Source organism: Anolis carolinensis, chromosome 3 (genome assembly GCF_035594765.1).
Source record: "Anolis carolinensis isolate JA03-04 chromosome 3, rAnoCar3.1.pri, whole genome shotgun sequence".
NCBI classification, from domain to species: Eukaryota; Metazoa; Chordata; class Lepidosauria; order Squamata; family Dactyloidae; genus Anolis; species Anolis carolinensis.
Window position 1 is genome coordinate 129,227,709 of NC_085843.1, and position 22,813 is coordinate 129,250,521.

Consider the following 22,813-nt stretch of genomic DNA (forward strand, 5'->3'; position numbering starts at 1 on the left):
TCCTCACCCAAGTCACAAGACCTTATAAGTGAGAACAAAATTCCCAGATCTGACTTCTTCCACCACCCTCTGGCAAGTCCTGGGACCTGTTGAAGTCTGTTCCAAGGCTGTATCGTAAACCAGAAGTGAGCCAAGGTGAACACCAAAATCTATAAAGCCTAAGTTCCACATCCTTCAAAACAACCACAATGCACAACTACCCAACTTGGTATGCCAAATCCCCATGTCAATGACTGGGCAAAAGCCAATTCATAACTGTCCCACTTTGCCAAGCACCATGTTCCAAATCTACTCTCCCACCCCTCAAAATAAAGCAGACAACTCATCCAAAGAGCAAAAAAAGATATGAGGACAAAACAAAGTAACATAAGGAAATGCGAGGGAGGGATGGCCATGGTGAACTGAATTGTGTTGTGGTGCCAGCACTACTCCAAGAACCTGTCAGACACATAAATGCAAGACAAACAACCTAAGCACTTAATCACTTAGGAAATAAGACCACTACAAAGAAATTAATTTTAAAAAAGGGAAGGTAACAGGCAAGCACAAGGATTGTGTTTTTGGAGTTGAAGAGGCATGTGAGAGGGCATTCAGGTTATACATTGCCTTTGAACCCTGTCTCCATCACATTCAATGCCTAGTCTTCCCACAAAGTGGTCTCTGACAATGGAGATCATCAAAGAAGTATCCGTCCCACAGCATCTTTGCCATCCACCTGGGTATGCAATTTTGCTGCTTGCATAATATGGCTATCATTTTTAAATAGAATTTTAAATGGTTTTTGTATGGGGTTTCAATCAGTGTTTACCAATTGTCTTTTGCATTATCTGCAGTTTCATCTTTAAAATCAGTCCCTTGCTGAGCACATTTTAGCAGTCTAACTGGGTAGTTAAAGACCATTGCATGGATTATTATGGCTAGATTTTCCCTGTGCAGAGTTGGTGGGTGAGCCAATTATTCCTTGTCACCTACATCTACCAGGCTTGTTCTTTGGTATTCTGTTTACCGATGCAAGCTTATACATGCTTATTCCAATGTAAGAGTTTAATCATTTTGTATTTTGAAGAAAGTTGATATAAGATTACAGCTTGAAGTTGCTTTAGAATATGGTAAGCTAAAAAACTGTCTGGGAGTGGGAGCTGTGGTCCAACACAGCACATTTTTCCAAGTTCTGCTTTGTTGCCATTTTCCTTCCATTATCCCTTGTAGGTATATGATATTCGTTATCTTTTGTTCTCTCAATGAGTTTCTAACATTTTATTGTTTTGGAAAATTATGGAGGAAATTTCACACAGCTGGACACTATCTAATCTCTTATGCCCTTTAATTTTCTCTCTTTTGTATGCCTTTCTTAATATTTTATTTGATTTTTTCACTATTTCCAAGTTCAAATGACTCCAAATCACTTTGGCTTTTGAAGACTTATCACAGCACTTTTAAGAATGTAAATCCAAAAGTGGATTTCTGCAAGGCAGAACAAAATAGTGCTATTCTAAAGGCAGTATCTTTTTTCATAGATACTCAAGGCTGGAAATTATCAGAGCATTGAGCTTTCAGCCAAGTGCAGTATAAAATTATTGGAACAATTTAATTTCTAGAAGGAACTCTACAGATCAAAATAGAAGTATTCTAAAAATGAAGTAGCTCCAGCAATTTGGAGTCTTTCTATATTTTGAACATCCAAATGAGGCATTCATACTGACAGTAATAGAGGGTCCATATCTAGTATTTTACAATCTTGTCCAAATGATTTTCCTGAACGTAAAAAGAGACTCATTTACTGCAGCATTACCCAATTATGATGTAGTTGTAGTTGTAGTAGTAGTTGCTGTTGTTCTTGTTGTTGTTTAGAAACTGCAGAAAGCCTTCATACACAAAAATCTCAGGCTTCCATTTTATCAGTTATTAAGCACCTTATTTTAAAAATATTTTGAATTCAGAAGAGGTCATGAACATGACGATGAAAAATAGTGCAATGAATTTATAAGTTAAAAATCCTGATATTGCAAGATTGTGAAAAGGGTGCTATTCTAAGTACAGTTACTTTAAACTTGTTCAACTAAATGTAACATTCTTATCCCAATTTGCAAGTTGCAACAACAGTAAATTCATTGAATAAATGAGATTTAAATAGGTGTTGATTTACTATTCAGATATTGATTTAATGGCTATACTCTACTTGGAATTTGCAATTGGATTTTAGACCTATAGCCCTTCAATCTGCATAGATGTGTGAAAGATGATTTTTTTAAATCATGATTTTGCAATCTTTTTGTGTGCTGCCATTGATTAGTTGGTATAATTAACCTCGGGGTCAAACAACATATTACAGCATATATTTAAAAAGAAACACATGCTTAGTACTGCCCATACTTCTGGGAGAAATAATGCTTTTCTCCAAGAAACTTAGACTCTAAAGTTTAACTTCACATTACATTGAGCCCATTTTAAAATGCATGCTTAGTGCTGACTATTTTCTTATTTGAAGGGGAAATGGCAAAACAGTAATGCTAATTTTTCCCTCCTTTATTTGTCATTCTGCCTTATTTTTCATTAAATTAAAGAAGGCTGAAGTGAAATTTATTCTTTTATTCTAAACACTGCCTTATTATGGAAACAGGGATTATTTTCTGCTACTTTCTTTGTGGGATTAGTGTTTATAATAATATAGGTTCTTACATTACTTACTTCCTAAATCTGTCTTGGTCTTCTTCAAAATGTACGGTAAATGTACTTGGAGGAGACATGATAATGAGGGAAAAGAGTAGATGTGAATAGGGATAAATGTAAAGAATGTGCGGTTGGTTTATACCATTAGGTAACAACTACTTAGGGGTTGTGGTAGCACAATGGGTTAAACCATTAAGCTGCAGAACTTGCTGACTGGAAGGTTGGTGGTTTAAATCTGCGAGACGAAGTGAACTCTCATTGTTAGTCCCAACGTCTGCCAACCTAGCAGTCCAAAACATGCAAATGTAAGATTAATTGATACTGCTTCAGGGGGAAGGTAATGGTGTTTCATGCAGTCATGCCAACCGCATGACCTAGGAGGCATCTATGGACAAAGCTGGATCTTCAGTTTAGAAATGGAGATGAGCACCCCCCCTCCCCCCCAGAGTTAGACTTGACTAGGCTTAATGTCAAGGATAAACCTTTACATTTACTTTACTTAAGGCAGGCTTGCACAACTTGGCAATAGTAAGGGACCAAAATTAAACAGGCTAAACCTCTTCAGACCACAGGAAGGTGTTTAATGCCTGACTCAGGGTTTGCGAGAGAGTGCCTTTCCCTCAGAGCATTCAACAACATGGATTAACCTCAATTTCCCTACCACCTTCAGTGTGATGGTGAGCTGCAATCCTTTTCCGAGGTAAAGAAGAAGTGCCTTGCCTCTACTGTTCTTCCTTTCTCTTTGCCGCTAGATTGCTTTTGTATCTCTTTCTCCTACAGAGGGAAAACCTGCCAATTCTGCACTATTTAGTTTCCTCATTTGTGAGGGAGAAACTTAGCTTCACTGTGAAGACCCTACAACAACTCCATGGTAAAGCTATGTTTTTCCCTCACAAGTAAAGAATGGCACAGAGATGGTGGTTTTTCTCATCAGAGGAGGATGAGATAACAGACAAACCAGAGGCAAACAGAAAGGAAATGCGGCATAGTCAAGTTTCTCCCTCACAAGCGAATGATGTGGAGTTGGCGGTTTTGTCACAGGCTGAGAAGGAGATGACAGAGGCAAACAGACAGGAAGAAAAACAGAAACAAGAACTAAGACCCTTGTTCTTTATTGTTTCCTTCTCTGTCTAAAATGGCTTATCTAATGTTAAATTTTAACATAACAGAGCCCAATATTTCAGCCTCTCTAAATAAAAGTCCAATACCCCTTAACATTTCATCACTGCTTCCCACTACTGCAACCTACATCCAACAACTTTCCCAGACCATGTTTCCCACTGAGACCAGTACTTCCAGCATCCTGACTGGATCTGTCAGTAGTGCTCCACCAAATCCTTGTGAGAGACACATGTGGCCCCCAGGCTGCATGTTGTGCAGGCCTGACTTATGGGAATAAGTCAAGCATTTATGAAAAAAGTCAACTTTACAGAGAAATTTATAATATGAAAGAAAATATGAGCTATATTCTTGAAACACTGGCAACTGATGGTATACATCTAAACACAGGTTCTTTTAAACCAAGTCATGTGGTACATAAGTGCCCTAGGTTTAAAAACCAGCCCTAGTATATCACGGTTTTTGTTTTTTTTTGCCTTACTCTTGACTTCTAGAATTAGTAATGGTTTAAAAAGAAAAAGAATTGGCATTTAGCTACTCAGTCTGCTCCTCATGACCTCATAATTCCCTGATCATATCTGGCCCACAATATCATCTCTTGCCTTTTGGTTTCCTTTATTGAATCTTACACCATAGCATCCTTTGAAATCTGAGACAATTCTTGAGGTGCAGTAGAATATATTACCATGACATCAGGCAAGAAGGTTAAGGGTTTCCATGTGTTTCAGCAAGATACTCTATTATTAGGTGATGTTTCTGAGAGAAATCAAAGTTATTGCTATTCCGTACTGAAAAAGCGTTTCCCCTTAATTTCACTTGGGGTCAGTGACATTGAACTCTGTATCTTTATTTCAGTTTCCTCCTCAGAATTATTTGCTTCAGATAGAAGTTTTCCATAAGTGGCATTTTTCAATAGGCAGGATTGTTGATTTTAGATCACAGTTAAATTGCCAATGGTTCCAGAATGAAATCCTATGAAGAGTCAAGTAGTTTTTCTTTAAAATGACATTATTTACAATTTGTATAATACATTTTTGTTCTTTTGGTATTCTTGGCAACAAATACCAAAATAATTCAATAATTCAATAGAAAGAAATTGTTGAATTCCAGCATAAATGTAAGGTGGTGGCTTCCCTCTATTATATTATTCAGAGGAAAAGTAAGAGAATGTAACATCTAAAGCCAAAGCTAGGGCAATGGAACCATTCTGACACAAAAGCTGGTACTTTCCATGTCAATACCTTCTAGGCTTTCATTTAAATGTTCAAATCACTACCCAATGTTCTGAATCTTACCTCTAAAATAGTTTCAGCACCTTGGATAGCTACTTAAACATTCAGAAAACTCTGAAGTAGACACTAGGCTTGTCCGATCGATGGAAAAAAAAGTTTCAATTCTCGTTTCTAAAGTAGGGGGTGCCGGCGCTTCAATATAGAAAGTATTTCCGAATTTTTCACTCAAAAATTTCGGATATTTCCGAAAATTCGTAATGATTCTTAATGTTTCTAAAATGGCGGACGCGCATGCGCAATCGCCAAAAAAAAAGGAAACGGGGGGACTTTTACAGGGCTCTCCCGCCCTTATTTCTTGAGCTATCCTCATCAAATTTGGAACAGTGGGAGATCACATTCAACACACTTTGCTCAACAAATTGCAGAACCTTTCCTGTCTCCTATGATATTTGGCGAATTTTCATAACTTTTTATAATAAACTATTTTTCAATATTTGAAGAAACCTGTTCCTGGTTTGAAAGTCTTATTTCCTGTTCAATTGGGTTCTTATCACTGTAAAAATCCCTCTTCTACTTGTGTAGACTTTGGATTAGAAATGCAGCACACTCCAAGCAATGCCTTGGCAGGAGTGCCACTGTCCTTTGGAAACTATAAATTGCCTTTGAACCTTTTGATCAATGGTGCCACTGGCTGACCTTGTGATTGCAAAAACGAAACTCTGGCCGAGGACTTTGGATTTGAAACGCAGCACACGCCAAGCAATGCCTTGACAGGATTGGCAATGTCCTTTGGAAACTATAAATTGCCTTGGACCTTATTGATTGATGGTGCCCCTGGCTGACCTTGTGATGGCAAAAATAAAACTCAGCCCAAGGCTTGGGATTAGAAACGGAGCGTGAGGGAAGCAATGCCTTGGCAGGAGTGCCACATCCTTTGGAAACTAAAAATTTCCTTGGACCCTCTATTGAATCAAATCAATGTCTGACTTTGTGATTGCAGAAATAAAACTCAGCCCAAGGCTTGGGATTAGAAACGGAGCGTGAGGGAAGCAATGCCTTGGCAGGAGTGCCAGCGTCCTTTGGAAACTATAAATTGCTGTGGACCCTCTATTGAATCAAATCAATGGCTGACCTTGTGATTGTAGAAATAAAACTCAGCCTGAGGGCTTTGGATTAGAAACGGAGCGTGAGGGAAGCAATGCCTTGGCTGGAGTGCCCGCGTCCTTTGGAAACTATAAATTGCTGTGGACCCTCTATTGAATCAAATCAATGTCTGACTTTGTGATTGCAGAAATAAAACTCAGCCCAAGGCTTAGGATTAGAAACGGAGCAGACGCCAAGCAATGCCTTGGCAGGAATGCCCACGTCCTTTGGAAACTAAAAATTTCCTTGGACCCTCTATTGAATCAAATCAATGGCTGACCTTGTGATTGCAGAAATAAAACTCAGCCTGAGGGCTTTGGATTAGAAACGGAGCGTGAGGAAAGCAATGCCTTGGCAGGAGTGCCCACGTCCTTTGGAAACTATAAGCCCCAAGCCAATGCAATATTTATTACCCAAAAAATATACACAATCTCGAACCAGCAACAAAAGCCCAAACCCTTACCAGACCCAAGCCCCTCTGTCTCTCTACAGCCAGAACTTCACCCTTTCTCCCTCAATGCAGGCGGCTTGTTTGCTTGCGCAGCACACCACCCTCTCTGCTTGGAAACCCACCCAAGAATGGCTCACCAGGGCTATGGAGGGGGCTTTTATGACGATCTTCCACGTGGACGCAGAGGACGCTAGCCCCCACCTTTCCATCCATCGTGGAAGCGTCTGATTGGCCCAGGAGCGGCAGCCATTTTAGGCTGTGCTAGGCTCCCATTCAAGGTAGGTTGCAGAAGCAAAAAAGTTTTAAAAAATATTTTTAAAATATATTTTTAAATATATTTTTAAAAATTGGGGGGGAAAAAATTAACGAAACATTAAGACACATTTAGAGAATGGGCCAACGATGGTTCAAATTACATTGCCAGTTGCGCCCAGGGACAACGTCTCGGAACTCGATTCAAAAAGCGAGAACAATCTGAAATAATTCCGATATAAGAATCATAACGAATTTTTGGACAACCCTAGTAGACACACAACTCCACTGACATAGAAACCACCAACTGCCAAACTATTTACAATTTATCACATAGAGTTCAATATAACGTATTTGACTTCAAACAACTTCAAGAGAAGTTGCAATCTCTTCCTATTTATCTTAGAAGTAAATTTCACATTTGACTTGGCCACAGTTGCTGCTGTATATTGTCTTAGCTAGTGACATTTTATCTTGTGTGTGTGTGTGTGTGTGTGTGTAGCTTCAAGTCACCTGCCAATTTATGGCAACCCCATGAATTCTATAGGGTTTTCTTTGACGAGGAATACACAGAACCAGTTTTGCCAGTTTCTTTTCAAGAAATATAGTCTGTAGCGGCTGGTGTTCCAAGTGCTAACCAATGCTAATCCCATTGGTTGATGTGAAATTGCCATTTACGAATCAAGAAGAGGAATCATGGCTCACTGGTTTGCTCTGCTTAGCATGCACTTTGAAAATACCTCCTATTCCTTCAAGTGCTCTGCCAAAATCTGTTGTACAAACTACTTACTAACTTTGGAAGTTGTCACATGAAGAATTCAGGTTGTGATTATAATCTGCTAAACTTGACATGCTCTTAACACTCTCATCCCCCACCCCAGCATTTTTTGCAAACATGTAACGAAAGTGTAAAGGATATGCAATAGACTTTTTAAATCATGAGGGGAGAAATTGACTTTCCTAGGAGATCAGTCACTGCAAAACTCTCAGTGGTTTAATTGAGATAAAATTAGAGTCACCTTTCAGATTTTAATCTTATTTTGGAGATAAAAAGTGCTATCCATGACCTGTTACATGTTCAACCAATATATGTGGGGAATTGAAGCAATTCTTTGTTAATTTCATTATTGAATAAAAAGGATGAAGGAAGTCGTATTCCATGCTAACTACATGTGCAGGGTACTTTGAAAGCTGGCTTTGTTTTCTTTTCTCTGGACAGATTGTTATTTTTCTTCTCGTAATAGAGTGACTGACACCCAAGTAGAGACATTATTGCCCTCCCCCCCGGGGTAACTCAAATAATATTGGTTTCTATTAGTCCAGGCCTGGGCTGTGGCGCAGGCGGGAGAGCAGGCCAGCTGCAATTAACTGCAATGAATCACTCTGACCAGGAGGTCATGAGTTCGAGGCCCACTTGGAGCCTATATTTATCTTGTCTTTGTTCTGTGTTAAAAGGCATTGAATGTTTGCCTATATGTGTAATGTGATCCGCCCTGAGTCCCCTTCGGGGTGAGAAGGGCGGAATATAAATGCTGTAAATAAATAAATAAATAAATAAATAAATAAATAAATAAATAGTCTTTCCTCTTCTGGAACCAATTGTAGTTATTTCAAAATTGTTACTTTATTTTTGAATCAGTTGTCTTCTCTAGTGAAAAAACCAAATTAATCTAATCATAGAAATGTACAGAGAAAGTCATATAGTTTTAAAAGCATAGGTCCATCTATCTGATGAAATCTCATGCAGTATTTTCATTGAAAGCAAATTCTCTGTTTTAGATAGCTATGAAATGTATAAAAAAATAGAACAATCATGCGAAAGAGTATCAGGACAGTTACAGCAAATTACTGTGTGCTGATTTTGTTTTGTTTTTACAAGAAAAAGAAGCTGTGAAGAATATTAAAATGATATATTGCCTTTTTGTCAGTCAGTAGGATAGCCTTGCTCGAAGGAAGAAGGACTGACATTCTCATTAGAATCAGTAAAGATAAAAATGTCCACAAAACCACTCTCTAATCCTAGCCATCCTAATTCATTCCCAGATGAGTTACAAGAAGAACTAACCTTGGAAATAATGGAATCAGAAAATGCGATGCAAGCCTCTCAATACAGACATTTAAAAAAAATTCTGATGTCGGTAGTGGCCCAGTGACTCCATAGGGTTATAGAAATGTAGAATATCCAGATAGAGCATCCCCAGCAGGTAAATATCCAGCCTCTTTTTGACAGCATCTGGAGAAAGCAATCCCTCTACCTATAGGTAATTGGTTTTATTGCTGAACTGCTCTCACTGTCAAGACATTCCTTCTAATATTCAATCAAAATCGACTCTCTGTATCTTAAAACCATTAGACCTATCCTCTGAGACAGCAATGGACAAATGTGTATTCTCTTTGTGGCAGCTCTTGAGATATTTAAGGACTGCAGTCATGTCACTTATCAATCTTCTCTTCACCAACATGCCTCACTCCTATAACCTTTCCTTGTATGTTTTGTTCTTGATATCATGCTTGTTTCTCTTCTCTAAACTTGCTATAACTTATCTATATCCTTGTTAAACTGAAGCACACAAAACTGAACACAGTACTTCAAATGAATCTTCAATAATGCAGAATATAGGTGGACTCTTATTTTTTTGCCTTGAAAACTATGGTTCTATTAATGCAGACTAAGACAGAATTTGCCTTTTTTTGCTGCAGCATTAGACTGCTGACATATTAAATTCAGAATCAATAATAATCCCAAAATCCTTTCCATACATAATACAACTAAACCAAGAATAATTCTTCTTATACCTGTTCATTTGACTTTTGTGGTCAAAGGACGATCACATTAGAGGTTTGTATTTTCCTATTGTCCAGTTTGCTCTAGTAGAATTCTGGGAAATGTAGTTTTTTTTATCTAAATCATTGATTAAAAAACATTACAAAGTAGTTTTCAAGGGCTGGAACCACTTGAGACCACCTTCCAATTTGATGTACAGCCACTCTCTGAGCATCAATGGTGCTTCTGTCTATTCCATATTTAGTCATTTTGCTAATTAAATATATATATTGGGAGATCTTATCAAATTTTTTTGTGGAAATCCAGATAAATGATGTAAGATTAATTTGGTAGAAGGGGGTAAAAGCAGTTTTGGATGGCCTAGTCCCTTTCAGTGAATGGTTTTGGGAAGAATACCAAAAGTTAGTGTACATCTTGGCTAGTATTTGGTTAAAGGGTGGGGCTCTGGAGCAGCCTCTTTGGGTTCTGGGCCCTGGGAGCCGGGAAAGAACCTGTCATTTGGACAAACATGGGTTTTTGCAGTCCTTTTTTTTTTTTTTTAGTTCTGAAGCTTTCAGGGAGAAAGGAACCCAAATAAGCAACCCATCAGAGTGGATTGTTATTGGGACAAGTATTCTGACTGAAAGGGAGATGGGGGAGGTTTGTCACAGTTGGATATTTGCCTCAGCTAAGACCCCAACCAGATCACTCCCCTTTCCTCGAATGTTTTCCAAGTTTAAATCTTAAATAGTAGACCTTATTTAATCCAATTTTATGTCTAGACTCATTATTTCAGGGTTAGCCATCAATATGTACTATAGGAAAGTTCTAGATGGATGCCAAACTGGAATTTCAAAAATGCATGCTTTTGAAAAATGTGAGTGAACAGATTTCCTTACTCTTGCTATATAATTATTTTACTTTTTTCCTTTCAAATTTTTATTTAAATTGCATTGTGTGTGCAAATATGATATTGTCACAATATGTATATATGATAGTAAAATAACTCTTATTTAATCCACTCAAAAACCCATAGAGGTCAATGTGTGCTATTGTCAATGAACACCAGTATGTATCATATTTGTGTTTGAATATCCCAAATGTAAGTTTCAAGCAATAAGCTTCTATGTTTTCCTTCAAGACATTGAACCAGAGGCTAATTATTGCACTTGCTGTTTCCTTCCCTGCCACCTTTCAACTCCTTTGGGATTTGCAAGATAATTTTCTTTGGTTCAGTAGGTTCATTAGTTAATTCCCCCATGACTGTTAGTTTCATATCAAGCCAACTTGCTGATCTGCTGATTGTCAATTGTTTTTGAATATTCTCCCAACTACCCTGTAACAACAGAAAATGCCAAGAAAGTCTTCATTAATTCCTAATTACCTATACTTCTTATGTGTTTATTTTCATTTTTTTTAAAGAAAACTAACTTAGATAAGGTTGTTGTATGTTTTCCGGGCTGTATGACCATGTTCCAGAAGAATTATTTCCTGATGTTTCGCCCACATCTATGGCAGGCATCCTCTAAGGTTGTGAGGTATGGAGAAACTAAGCAAGGAAGGTTTATATATCTGTAGAAGTTCCTGGGTGGTGGGGAAGAACTCTTGTCTATTGGAGGCCAGTGTGAATGTTGTAATTAATCACCTTTGTTAACATTAAATGGCCTTCCCAGCCTCGCATCCTGGCCTGGGGGAATCCTTTGTTCAGAGTCGTAAGTCTGTCTGCAATTCTTCTGTTTTCAGAGTGCTGCTCCTTATTTACTGTTCTGATTTTGGAGTTTTTTTTAATACTGGTAGCCAGATTGTGTTCATTTTCATGGTTTCATCCTTTCTGTTGAAGTTGTCCACAGGCTTGTGGATTTCAATGGCTTCTCTGTGTAGTCTGACATGATAGTTGTTGGAGTGGTTGAGCATTTCTGTGTTCTCAAATAATATACTGTGTCCAGGTTGGTTCATCAAGTGCTCTGCTATGGCTGATTTCTCTGTTTGAGTTAGTCTGCAGTGCCTTTCATGTTCTTTGACTCGTGTTTGGGTGCTGCCTTTGGTGGTCCCTATGTAGACTTGGCCACAGCTGCATGGTATACGGTAGACTCCTGCAGAGGTGAGAGGATCCCTCTTGTCCTTTGCTGAACATAGCATTTGTTGGATTTTCTTAGTGGGTCTGTAGGTAGTTTGTAGGTTGTGTTTCTTCATCAGTTTGCCTATGATATAAGTGGTTCCTTTGATGTATGGTAAGAATACTTTTCCTCTGGGTGGATCTTTGTCTTTAGTCTCATGGCTTGTTCTTGGCCTTACAGCTCTTCTGAGTATCCATTGGCCTGTAGAGCCCAGTTTATGTGGTTTAGTTCACCTTGGAGGAGGTGCGGTTCACAGATTCTTTGTGCACGGTCTGTCAGAGCTTTGATTGTGCTTCTTTTTTTAACTTGGGTGATGGAAGGAGTTTTCATGAAGGTATATATCCGTGTGTGTAGGTTTTCTGTAAACTGTGTGACCCAATTGTTGATTGGATTTGTGGATGACTAGAATATCTAGAAATGGCAGTTTTCCTTCCTTTTCTTTTTCCATGGTGAATTGGATGTTTGGGTGGATGCTGTTAAGGTGGTCCAGGAACTTGCTGAGTTCTTCTTCCTCATGGCTCCAAATGTGTCAACATAGCTGTCAACATATCTGAACCATATAGTTGGCTTTTTTGGTTTATGGTTCAGATATGTTGATGACACCTTCACCATTTGGAGCCATTTGGGTCCCCCTGGGGCAGAAGTGTGGTATATAAATTAAATAAATAAATAAATGATAATAGTTTCTCCATAACTCATAACCTCTCCATACCTCATAACCTCTGAGGATGCCTGCCATGGATGTTGGCGAAACATCAGGAGAGAATACTTCTGGAACATGGCCATGCAGCCCAGAAAAAATACAACAACCCTGTGATCCCAGCCATGAAAGCCTTTGACAACACATTCGATAAAGTTGTCTAGCAGGGCTGTGCGAGCAATAAAAATGTTTCAAAAGACATTACAAACTTGGGGGCACTAGTGTTTCATTTCTAAAGTGTTCCTACAGAGTTGTTAGTGAAAATTTTATTACTATAACGAGAGTAACGAAATTTCATTACTTTTTCGTTATAGTAATTGTGCAAGTGGGGAAACTTCAGACTCCTCCCTCCCTCATTTTTTCAGCTATTGGGGTGACACTTAATACAGTGGTAGAACCCATGTACCAGTGTTAGCCCATCAAGTTTCAGAACATTTCACTTATCCATGGGTTTTTGGGGAATTCTCAAAGTTTTTATAAACAACATTTTAAAAACAAAACGACAAGAGCTATCTCCTTGAATTTTCTATACAATGACACAAGATAACATTGGATCATTCCACCCAACTTTCAGAAATCTGCATACTATTTTTTATAAAAAGCCACACAGCTATCTCATTGAATGTCTCTCGTGTTAACCAATAGAACTTCCATTTAGGGATTTCTTCCCAACCCAGCACAGGGATTTACTTACTAGAAGTATCAGTCAGTCCTCTTCTTTGCAGATCAGGCAATTTATTGGAACTCTGGCTGGCTGCTGCTATGGAGGGACAAATCTCTCCCCTAACCTGATTGGAACTTTCTGATGTTGAGCTGAATTCTGGGAAATGTCATTTAGAGCAGAGTCTTTTGAATTCTCTGCTGTAGGGCTCCTCCCCTTCTCAAACTTATGTAGCTACATAAAAACTATACTAACTAGAAATACTGCAGTGTTGTAGAACTTGTATGTACACAAAATGCAGCAATTAGTCAGTTTGCATATTTTTTTTGTTATGTACCCCCAAATGATGTCTTATGCATGCTGATCAACCAATTGCTTGTGCTAGTCCCAGTCTGCTCCATGACATCAAGCTATGGACTTACATATTCTTTTCCCATGTACAACTTACCCATACTCACATTTTGCAGATGTCTATGTGTTATGGGCATACATCAAGTTTGAATGGTGTGATTTTAGAAATAGAATTAATTAGCAATATCTTGGTTCCAGATCACCTAATAAATGTTATTAAGTGTCCAGTACCACTAAAATACTACATTGGGGAACACATATTTCTGTTGATATGGCAAGGAAACCTATATATTTGCCTATAACAGCATATTATCAGTCTACTCATAATGGTTTTAAAATGCAGATTTAATGCTAAAAACAAACAAAAAACAAAAACATTTCAGGCTTTTGCAAACACGGGAAAAAGCTTGCTCTCCAAATTAAATTGTTTCATTGCTGGAGCTGCAAAATCTACTGATGGTGTTCATCATATGACTAAGATTGAGTGTTGCAGTGCTCACAGTCAAAGAAAGTGATACTGAAGTCATTGGCATGTGATCACAAAAGCCTTAATAAGTTGATTAAAATGGGTGTACTCCTTCAATGGAAACACACTTTAAATGAAAGCAAATAAAGGACTCTAGTCAGGCAGAACCAGATGAAGATTTCATGTACTTTTTGTCTTTCCATTAAATTTTCGCTGAACTTTTTGATCAATGCTGAAAGCATTATCCCCAAGGAATATCTATTAGGGAAAGTACATAGGAACAGGGAGACATGATTTGCATGGAGTTTCAGATGTAGGTATATTGCATGTGTGGTATAAGAAGCTGTTCTCTGTTTTCCTCAAAACAATACTTCAAATAACTAGGTTTTTATGTTAGGAAGAGATAGGTTTCCATCTCAGATGAAAATATTTTCAGTGGAAAAATGGAAGCTGGCCATATGGTTGGACACCCTTTTTCTTCCTAATTAATCTGGGCAAATGATGCTTATGTATGTACTCATACACCTTCCACAAATTGAGTTTTCACATATGGCTCATTGATTTAGTGTTGTTTTCATTTTTCATACATATTAGATTAAGGTTATTGACATCTTGTTTATTCATGAAGAAACATATTTTGCATAATGTTTAGAATTTCAGAGATTACAGAAATTCAAGTCTTCTATATTAAATTATTTTCCTTTGAGATGAATGGGCTTGGAGAAGAGAATTAACCTCTGATTTATCTGGACTCATTTTAGCATGATTTTAGGTTAGGGTATGACACAGATTTTATATTAGGAGTCCTTGCTGACAAACTGTGCAGAATATATATGGGAAAGCACTATCCCGCTGATTTTCTAAGATTTCCTGGATCATAAAACATGATTGGACTGGCTCTATAGGATGGGAATAGGAGACATTGTGTTATGAAGATTCTTCTTCTATCTATATGATAGGTTCCGGAAAAGCATTGAATGATTCTTGTTCAGCACCATTGTTCTTAAACTGTTCAATTCTACAGGGTTCTACCTTATTTCCTATGTTGTGGGAATTAGGAGAAAATGCTGCTAGAACATGGCCATGCATCCTGAAAATCACATAACATCCCAGTGATTCTGGCCGTGAGATCCTTTGACAATATATTGAACACCTATTCCTCTTGTTCCCACAAATTTGCCTCTCAAGTTTGATTTGCCAATACTTTTTTGGTATGAAAGACCATCCATATATATTTGCTCCTTGTATTGGGAGTTTTGGAATGATGTTATCTTGCATCTGAAGTTTTTTTACAAAACCAAATGCATCAGGTTTATTTTGAATTTTTTTTTTCTGAAACATGCAAGTCCTTCAGTATTTTCCTACCTTTAAAATATTGGGAACTACATGTACATTGAAAGCAGGAACATTTGGGGGAGCAGACTGGAGCTTGCTACTTATTTATAATTTACTCTAACTACACAATTCAAACATTTGCTTACAGTTTATGTCTTCAAAAGCATGAAACCAGAATGAGCAGAAAAGTTCAAAAGAAGAGTGGAAAAGTGTTGCCATCACAGAAGACAGTTTCTGTCTTTGATCTTACAAACTCACAGCCTGCTTAAAATCATTTCTTAACAATTTTCATATATGAAAATGGAGGATGGATACATACGCACTGTTGAAGCCTCATTAAAACCACGTAAATTGTCCCCTGCCACTGTCAAGTACCACTTTTGTCTTGAAAAGAGCACAACTTCTATATCTAATAAAGCTGAGTTTCATATAGCTTACTCCTGCCACTCCCTTACTGTACATGCAGAAATACAGTTCACAAAAGGGCAAAAAGTTAAGACATTTGAAGTAGGAAACCACCTGGGCCAATTGCCAGAAATGTATCAATGCTGGATACAAAGAAAAATAACCCCTTTAAAGAAGAAGGGAGGATGCAGGTAGAAAGAGGAAAGGATGCATGGAGAGAAGGTGAAAAAAGAGCTAGGGGAACTAGCATGCTGAAACAAGTGAAATCTATCCAGTTATTTGAAGAACTGAAGCCTTTTTGTTTTTGTTATTTTTTGTTATTCTTGGATAAAAGAAACATGTAAAAACAGTGATTCTTTTAAAGCTGTGGAATACATCAAAAGTGTTTTGGTAACTTAGTTGCTCATTTTTTCTTTTCTTGTCTTCTGTCTGCAACATTAGCCTTAATAATCAGATCCATAAACTTTATTTTAGCAATTCTGGGAATAGACAGTAAAGTTGATTGGTATAAACAGTAAAGTTTTTTCTCTACCCTCTCCCTAAAAAACCCCCCTGTTTTTATTGTGATTTGCTTTCAAGCTGACTTTGGATTATGATGACCCTACAAACTAGAAGCCTCAATAACAATCTTATCCTGTGTTTATACTGTGTCAATTATAGTCCCCTCGGGTGAGAAGGGTGGGGTAGAAATTATAGAAATAAATTACTCTAGAGTATTTCTGCCCTGGAGCTGCCATGAATGCATCACAAACCTGCTTCAATACAGGTCAATGGCCAAACAGGTCAGCCTGTACTCAAACTGGGCCTCCCCCTTGTCCTACTGCTTCTTGCTGGCCACTGGGTTCCCTGTGAGTGCTTGGTCAATGTCTGACTGGTCATGCTGGGACCCCATTCTGATATCAGCAGACAAAGCAGGCAATGACCAAGCACCTGCAAGCAGTTCTGTGGCTTGCAAGGAGTGGTGGGGTGATGTGGAGATGATTCATCTCCTTCCCTGTGCTGATCAGGACTGAGAAAGGGTGATGGTGTGGCATTCATGTGGAGAAGTTGATTGGGTACAAACTGCCCTGGAGACTAGGACATGGAACAATGGTTTCATACTACAGGAAAGGAGATTCCACCTGAACATCAGGAAGAACTTCCTCACTGTGAGAGCTGTTCGGCAGTGGAACTCTCTCCCCCGGACTGTGGTGGAGGCTACTTCTTTGGAGGCTTTTAAGCAGAGGCTGGATGGGCATGTTGGGAGTGCTTTGAATGTGATTTCCTGCTTCTTGACAGGGGGTTGGACTGGATGGTCCATGAGGTCTCTTCCAACACTATTATTCTATGATTCTATGATCTATCGTTATATGAAACAGACATACTGATCCAGATGGCCATGAAGTCCCAGGATACTCTGGGTTTCTTCCAAACTTCTGTGTATTCCCTAACTTTGCTTAAAGCAAATCACTTAAAACTGTGCAAGTCTGAGTTAATCTGTGCAAGATTGGGGTTGGGCTTTAGCACAGCTGGTAAATACAAGCAGTAAAAAGATCTACCAACTGAAAGGTGGCCAGTTCAAAGCCTGGTCCAGGTGAGCACCCGACTTTCAAGCCCAGTTCACTGTTTACCTAGGAAGTTCAAAAACAGCTTAGAGTTGTAAGTAAAGAAATTAGATACCACTAATTAAGTGGGGGAGGTATTTTATGACTCCCTAAAAGAAAAAGATTAGAAATGTGGGTGACTAAAAGGAAGGAGGAAGTCCTGATGGCTCTATGTCATAAAGAATGGACCAATAGCCCCCCCCCCCCCCCGGTGGCTGAATTTGAGCACAACCTCCAAGGCACCGAAGCTGGATTTTACAAAACATACCTCCTTTCTGTCTGCTTTGTCTCCCTGTCCAAATGATATTGAATGTTTGCCATGTATGTGTACTGTGATCTACCCTGAGTCCCCTTGGGGAGATAGGGAGGAACATAAATAAAATATATCCCCATGCATTGTGGGTCCAATCTTCACAGGTAAGTTAGAAACTTAAGAAGTTTCTATTGGTGGTGTCCAGTGAGTGAAGGAAAGTGAGAGGGTAAAAAAAGCCCCAAAGTCTTAAAGGATAAATAGCAGGAAAAGGATTAAATGTGTGTGAATAAGCACATTGATATTCTAAGCATGTTTGGCAAACAATAAATACAAATCTAACTTCAAAGTAACCAAAGAGAACACTATTAAATACATTTGACTTCTTTTTAGTATTTTCTCTAAATGCTAAGTATTATTCTAAATGCTAAAAGAATACTTCTTGCATTGCTATCAAACTAACTGATTATGATGAAACCCTAGATTACATTAATACTTAGTCATACTTACCACAGCCGTACTGAAGTCAGTTTAACATAAGGTAGATCTAACTAATTTAAATCCCATTGGTTGAGTCTAATAGAGTCTAAACTAATCTATGAAGCCACTAGCACAAAGAAGCTGTTACTGCTGTTGGTTTCTGCTGCTGCTATTATTTGAGTCCTATGTGGTTATTTCGCATTTTTGAGGAAATGATCTAGGACTCTTGAAAGGTAAGGCCTGATTTCAGCCAGTAAATATTTAGAAGAAGGGAAATGATGATGCTTTGCATTGGTTTGCTATTTTAGGAGGGTTAGGTTTTGGATTAAATATGAGCTGGCATTGGGAAATGTCAGTTCTCAGTGGCACAATATGCAGTACCTTGAGAAAGCTTGGTTTGGAACCTGCCAGGCCGAAAAGAGAGCTTGGGAATGTTGCATCATCGGATGTAACTATAATAGTGGAGCTTCATCATTATAATGATGTGGCTTTGTTTTATCTTGGACTTGAACCCCCAGCTATTTGTACCAACATGAACATAAGCTTGCAAACATATCCTATCAGTTTGTTACTGTTGTCAGGTCATAATATTCTTCCAGACTTTGATAGGAATGTGGAACTGTTAGAAAGTTTGCTAAATATGCTGACAAGCAAATTGTATGGGATAACTGGAGCAGAGAATCCTTTTTCATCCTTGCTTTGTATAGCTCTTTGTATAGCTCTTTGTATAGCACACACATCTCATTACAATTGAAGACCAAGCTATTATCATTATTAGCTTTTGATGCTAACCCAAGCTGTATAAAGTCATTAGCTGGAACTGGCTAAATATATTTCCCTGTTGAGTAGGCAAGAGCAAAAGGCCAAGCTTGTGTTATTTACCATCTCCAGCTTCTTGGGGTCCTTTAGATATAGTTTCATCCATAGGAAATGCAATAGCTGGGGCAAGAGGTAAGCCATTGCTATACTGCCTCTATTTTTCTCACATATAATCTTTAGAAACAACTATAGATTACACTTTTGCACCTGCTACAGAGGATTCTGCCTTGCATACTGTATGTCTTTCTAATGGAAACTTTACTTTAAAAATTTCCCTTTTCTAAATCTTCCCATGTTGAGATATAGTGGTCCTAATCTACAACTAGTCATTTCAGAAGTTCCCCTATCCCAGAATAACCTTTGCCAAACTGGGACTTTTAGTCCTCTATATTGTTAAATGAGACCTAACATAGTGGTTTGAGCCTTAGGCTATGAGTCTAGAGACTGGGGTTTAAATCAGCCCTGCTCAGCCATGGAAGCCATGGAAACCCACTGGGTGACTTTGGGCAAGTCACATTCTCTCTGTAAAGGAAAGCAAAGGAAAAAAAAACTCTGCACAAATCTTGCGAAGGAAATAAACATATAATAATAAACTTTATTTATATCCTGTTCTCTTCATAAGGATTCGGGGCAGCTCACAACAAAACCAATCACAATACGTACATAAACAAAAACCATAAGGACAAGACATAATATATAACCAATAATCATAAACAAAGTTTTTAAAAAACAGTGGCCACAATTCCTTCTGTGGGAGGATCGGAGCTGAGTTCATGAGTGTTTTTCTTACCCAGTCCACTTAGATGTGTTGAAGTGCATCGCCATGTCCAATTGGGATCAGTGCTGGATGATGGCAGGGCACAGAAAATGAGAACAAAGGGATGGAAAGCTAGAGCCACCATGAGAATGATCTGGTTTTCTTCCCAGGGCAGTATTTTTAAAGCCAGATTTGTTTCAATGTGTCATAAAGTGCTAAAGTGCTAGTAATATCCTGACAAGTGTCTGCAATTTTCCTCCCAGTTTGAGCCCTGCATAGGGTATACTCTAATCAGCTGCAGTTTATTTTGGGGCATATTCCAGACTTTCTGCTGAGGGTTTTTTTAATATGCTGTTTTGGGCTTAAGGCATATAGCATCATACATTGGGGATCTATGTTTTTTGGACACCTCATGCTTGAGTTGGTTTCAAGCTGCATTATATGGCATTAGAAATATTTATTATAAAATTACTAATAGATCTTAGTAATCAATTCTATCAAGAGTAATGTAATTCAGGATTAGATCTACACTGCCAAATAACCCAGTATCTAATTTCATATTATCTGCTGTGAACTGGAGTATATGAGTCTACATCTAGATAATCTGGGATCAGAAACCAGATTATATGTTAGTGTAGATCCAGCCTCAGGGGTGGGAATCATTGGACCATTCAGATGTTGCTGAGATGCAGCTTCCAACATTATTTATACTGGCTCGAATGGCTGGCAGTTGCAGTAAAACATAAACATGACCCCTATCCTCCTATGTTAAGTATCTCAGCAACCAGCCAGCAGTCTATCTGCAAGAAAATTGGCTGGTTAACCATTAACAGAACATGTTCCGCTGTCTCAGTATCACTATTCCAACCTATGGATTAAATTACTAATTCTTCAGTCCTGTATCCACTTAACTTGAAGTAAACAATGCTGCATTCAGTAGCCTTTGCTTCTGAACAAACACTCTTCTAAAGGTAAAGGTAAAGGTTTCCCCTGACGTTGAGTCCAGTCATGTCTGACTCTTGGGGTTGGTGCTCATCTCCATTTCTAAGCCGAAGAGCCAGCGTTGTCCGTAGACACCTCCAAGGTCATGTGGCCGGCATGACTGCATGGAGCACCGTTACCTTCCCGCCGGAGCGGTACCTACTCACATTGGCATGTTTTCGAACTGCTAGGTTGGCAGGAGCTGGAGCTAACAGCAGCCGCTCCCGCTGGTCCCAGTGTTTGAACCTGGGACCTTTCGGTCTCCAGCTCAGTGCTTTAACGCACTTCGCCACCGGGGCTCCTTAAACACTCTTCTATTAAGATGCAATTCTATACTCTGTTCTCTGGAAGTAAATTCCATTGAATTCAAGGGAGTCAAAACATACAAGATTATGTTGTAAAAACTTTAATGATTCAAGTGGTAATTTGTATACCAGTGACTCATGTTTGAAGAGAGGGTTCTATTGTCTAGAGGTGAAGAGAGCATTCACAAAAATGTTAAGGATGCTACATTTTTTTCAGAAATTCTTCCAGCCATCTTGAAAGGTTTGTAAAATAAAGTACTGAACCAAGCGATGACTAATAATTTCCACATTTAACAACATCGTAAAAAACAATTATTTTTACAATTGCATGGCCCACTTTCCCAGTGTTTATGAGTTCTGTGGGAACAGTGTAACTCAAAGAAAATTTCTGCTTTAGGTTTTTTTTAAAATAAAAAATAAAAAAGGTAAGCTACTGTGTTTAGACTTCAATAACCTTGTTTCTATCTAATGAACCTTACCCTACCTTTATGCAGATTTTGGATGGCTTGAAATGGAAGCAATCTGTTAGTTATTTACTTTTCTGCAATATATTTTGACTAAGCATAAGGAGAAGTGGTGGTCAGATTTTTTTTAACCTTCAAATGCCAAGTTGGCTTTGGGTATTATGAATCTGGCCTTGGAAGGCTTTGGTTTGACATCTGCAGCTCCATTTTCTGTAGTTAAAAATGCCTTGGTCTGGCCCTGCCCATATGTATTAGTGAAGTGCCACTAATTTAATGTTGAGGGACCTGGCATGCCTCAGAAGAGACCAGTAACCTCTTCTTTTCCTGATTACAGGCCACACAATGTTCAATGTTAACTGAAGATTGGTACATTTTGTTTTGATTTGGCAACTGATCCCTGTGCACCATCCAAAAGAACTATAGCTATGCTGACTCCCACCACACATGCCTTTAATCTACTCTAGCAACTGCTGCCAATTGCCAGTTTGCTGCTACTTGGCTCTGCTAATCGAACCTTCTAGTGAGTATGCTGAACCTGAAGCTGAAATGCGCTCTCCCCCTTCATGAATACAGAAAAAAGGGATCTGGCAGCAATTGCTCTGGATACATTTACTGTGTACTCTGCCCAAGAGCTGTTATCCTTGCTGGCAGGAGACTACTGGTGCAATAGCAGCCAAGGCAAAGCTTTTATCTATGAATATTTCCTTGAGACAAGACTATAGCCATTCTTCTCATTCCTTTGTTATCAAGAATATGCTAGAAGCAAAGAAGGGAAATATTAGAGACTTCCTAACCAAGGCTAACAACAGTTATAAAAACAGATCTAATAATTATGGATTAAGGCCATGCTAGCTTCTAATGAGCTTGGGTTATCATGTTTTCCAATTCACCTTTAATAAGGTTTCCTTGAATGTTCTCCAGTATTATTTTTATATGTAATCAAGAATACATTTATCTCAATTGTTAATCTTCCTGATATGCCCTCACAAAATCTAGTGCCAATTAACTTTTTACGTAAAAATGAAGGCTTTCAATGTCCGCAAATTCCTAAACAAGCGATTTTCACATCTGAACAGACAAGTTGATTCTGTCTGTTTCTCTCCCTCCCTCCCCCTGACTTAGCATGCATTTGTTTCTAAAAAGAATAGAACTATTTCATTAAATATCAAACATACATTAAGCAAGCTGATAGAAGCAATGTAAAGATCAGCATTACTACAGTTATTAGGCCTGTGCAATCAATGAATAAAATGTTTAAATAATCATTAGTAAATTAGGGGAGGGGCAGCGGCAAATCATTTCTAAAGCGTTTATAAAATATCATAAAGGATCCATATCATAACTATAATAATATAACATTTTAAAAAACTTTTTGTTAAGTAATTATGCCAATTGGGAAACTTCAGTGGCTCCTTTCTCCTTCATTGTTAGAGCTAATGGCATGAAACTTGCTACAATTGTAGAACACATTTACCACTGTTCCCCCCTCCCAACTTTCAGAACTTTCG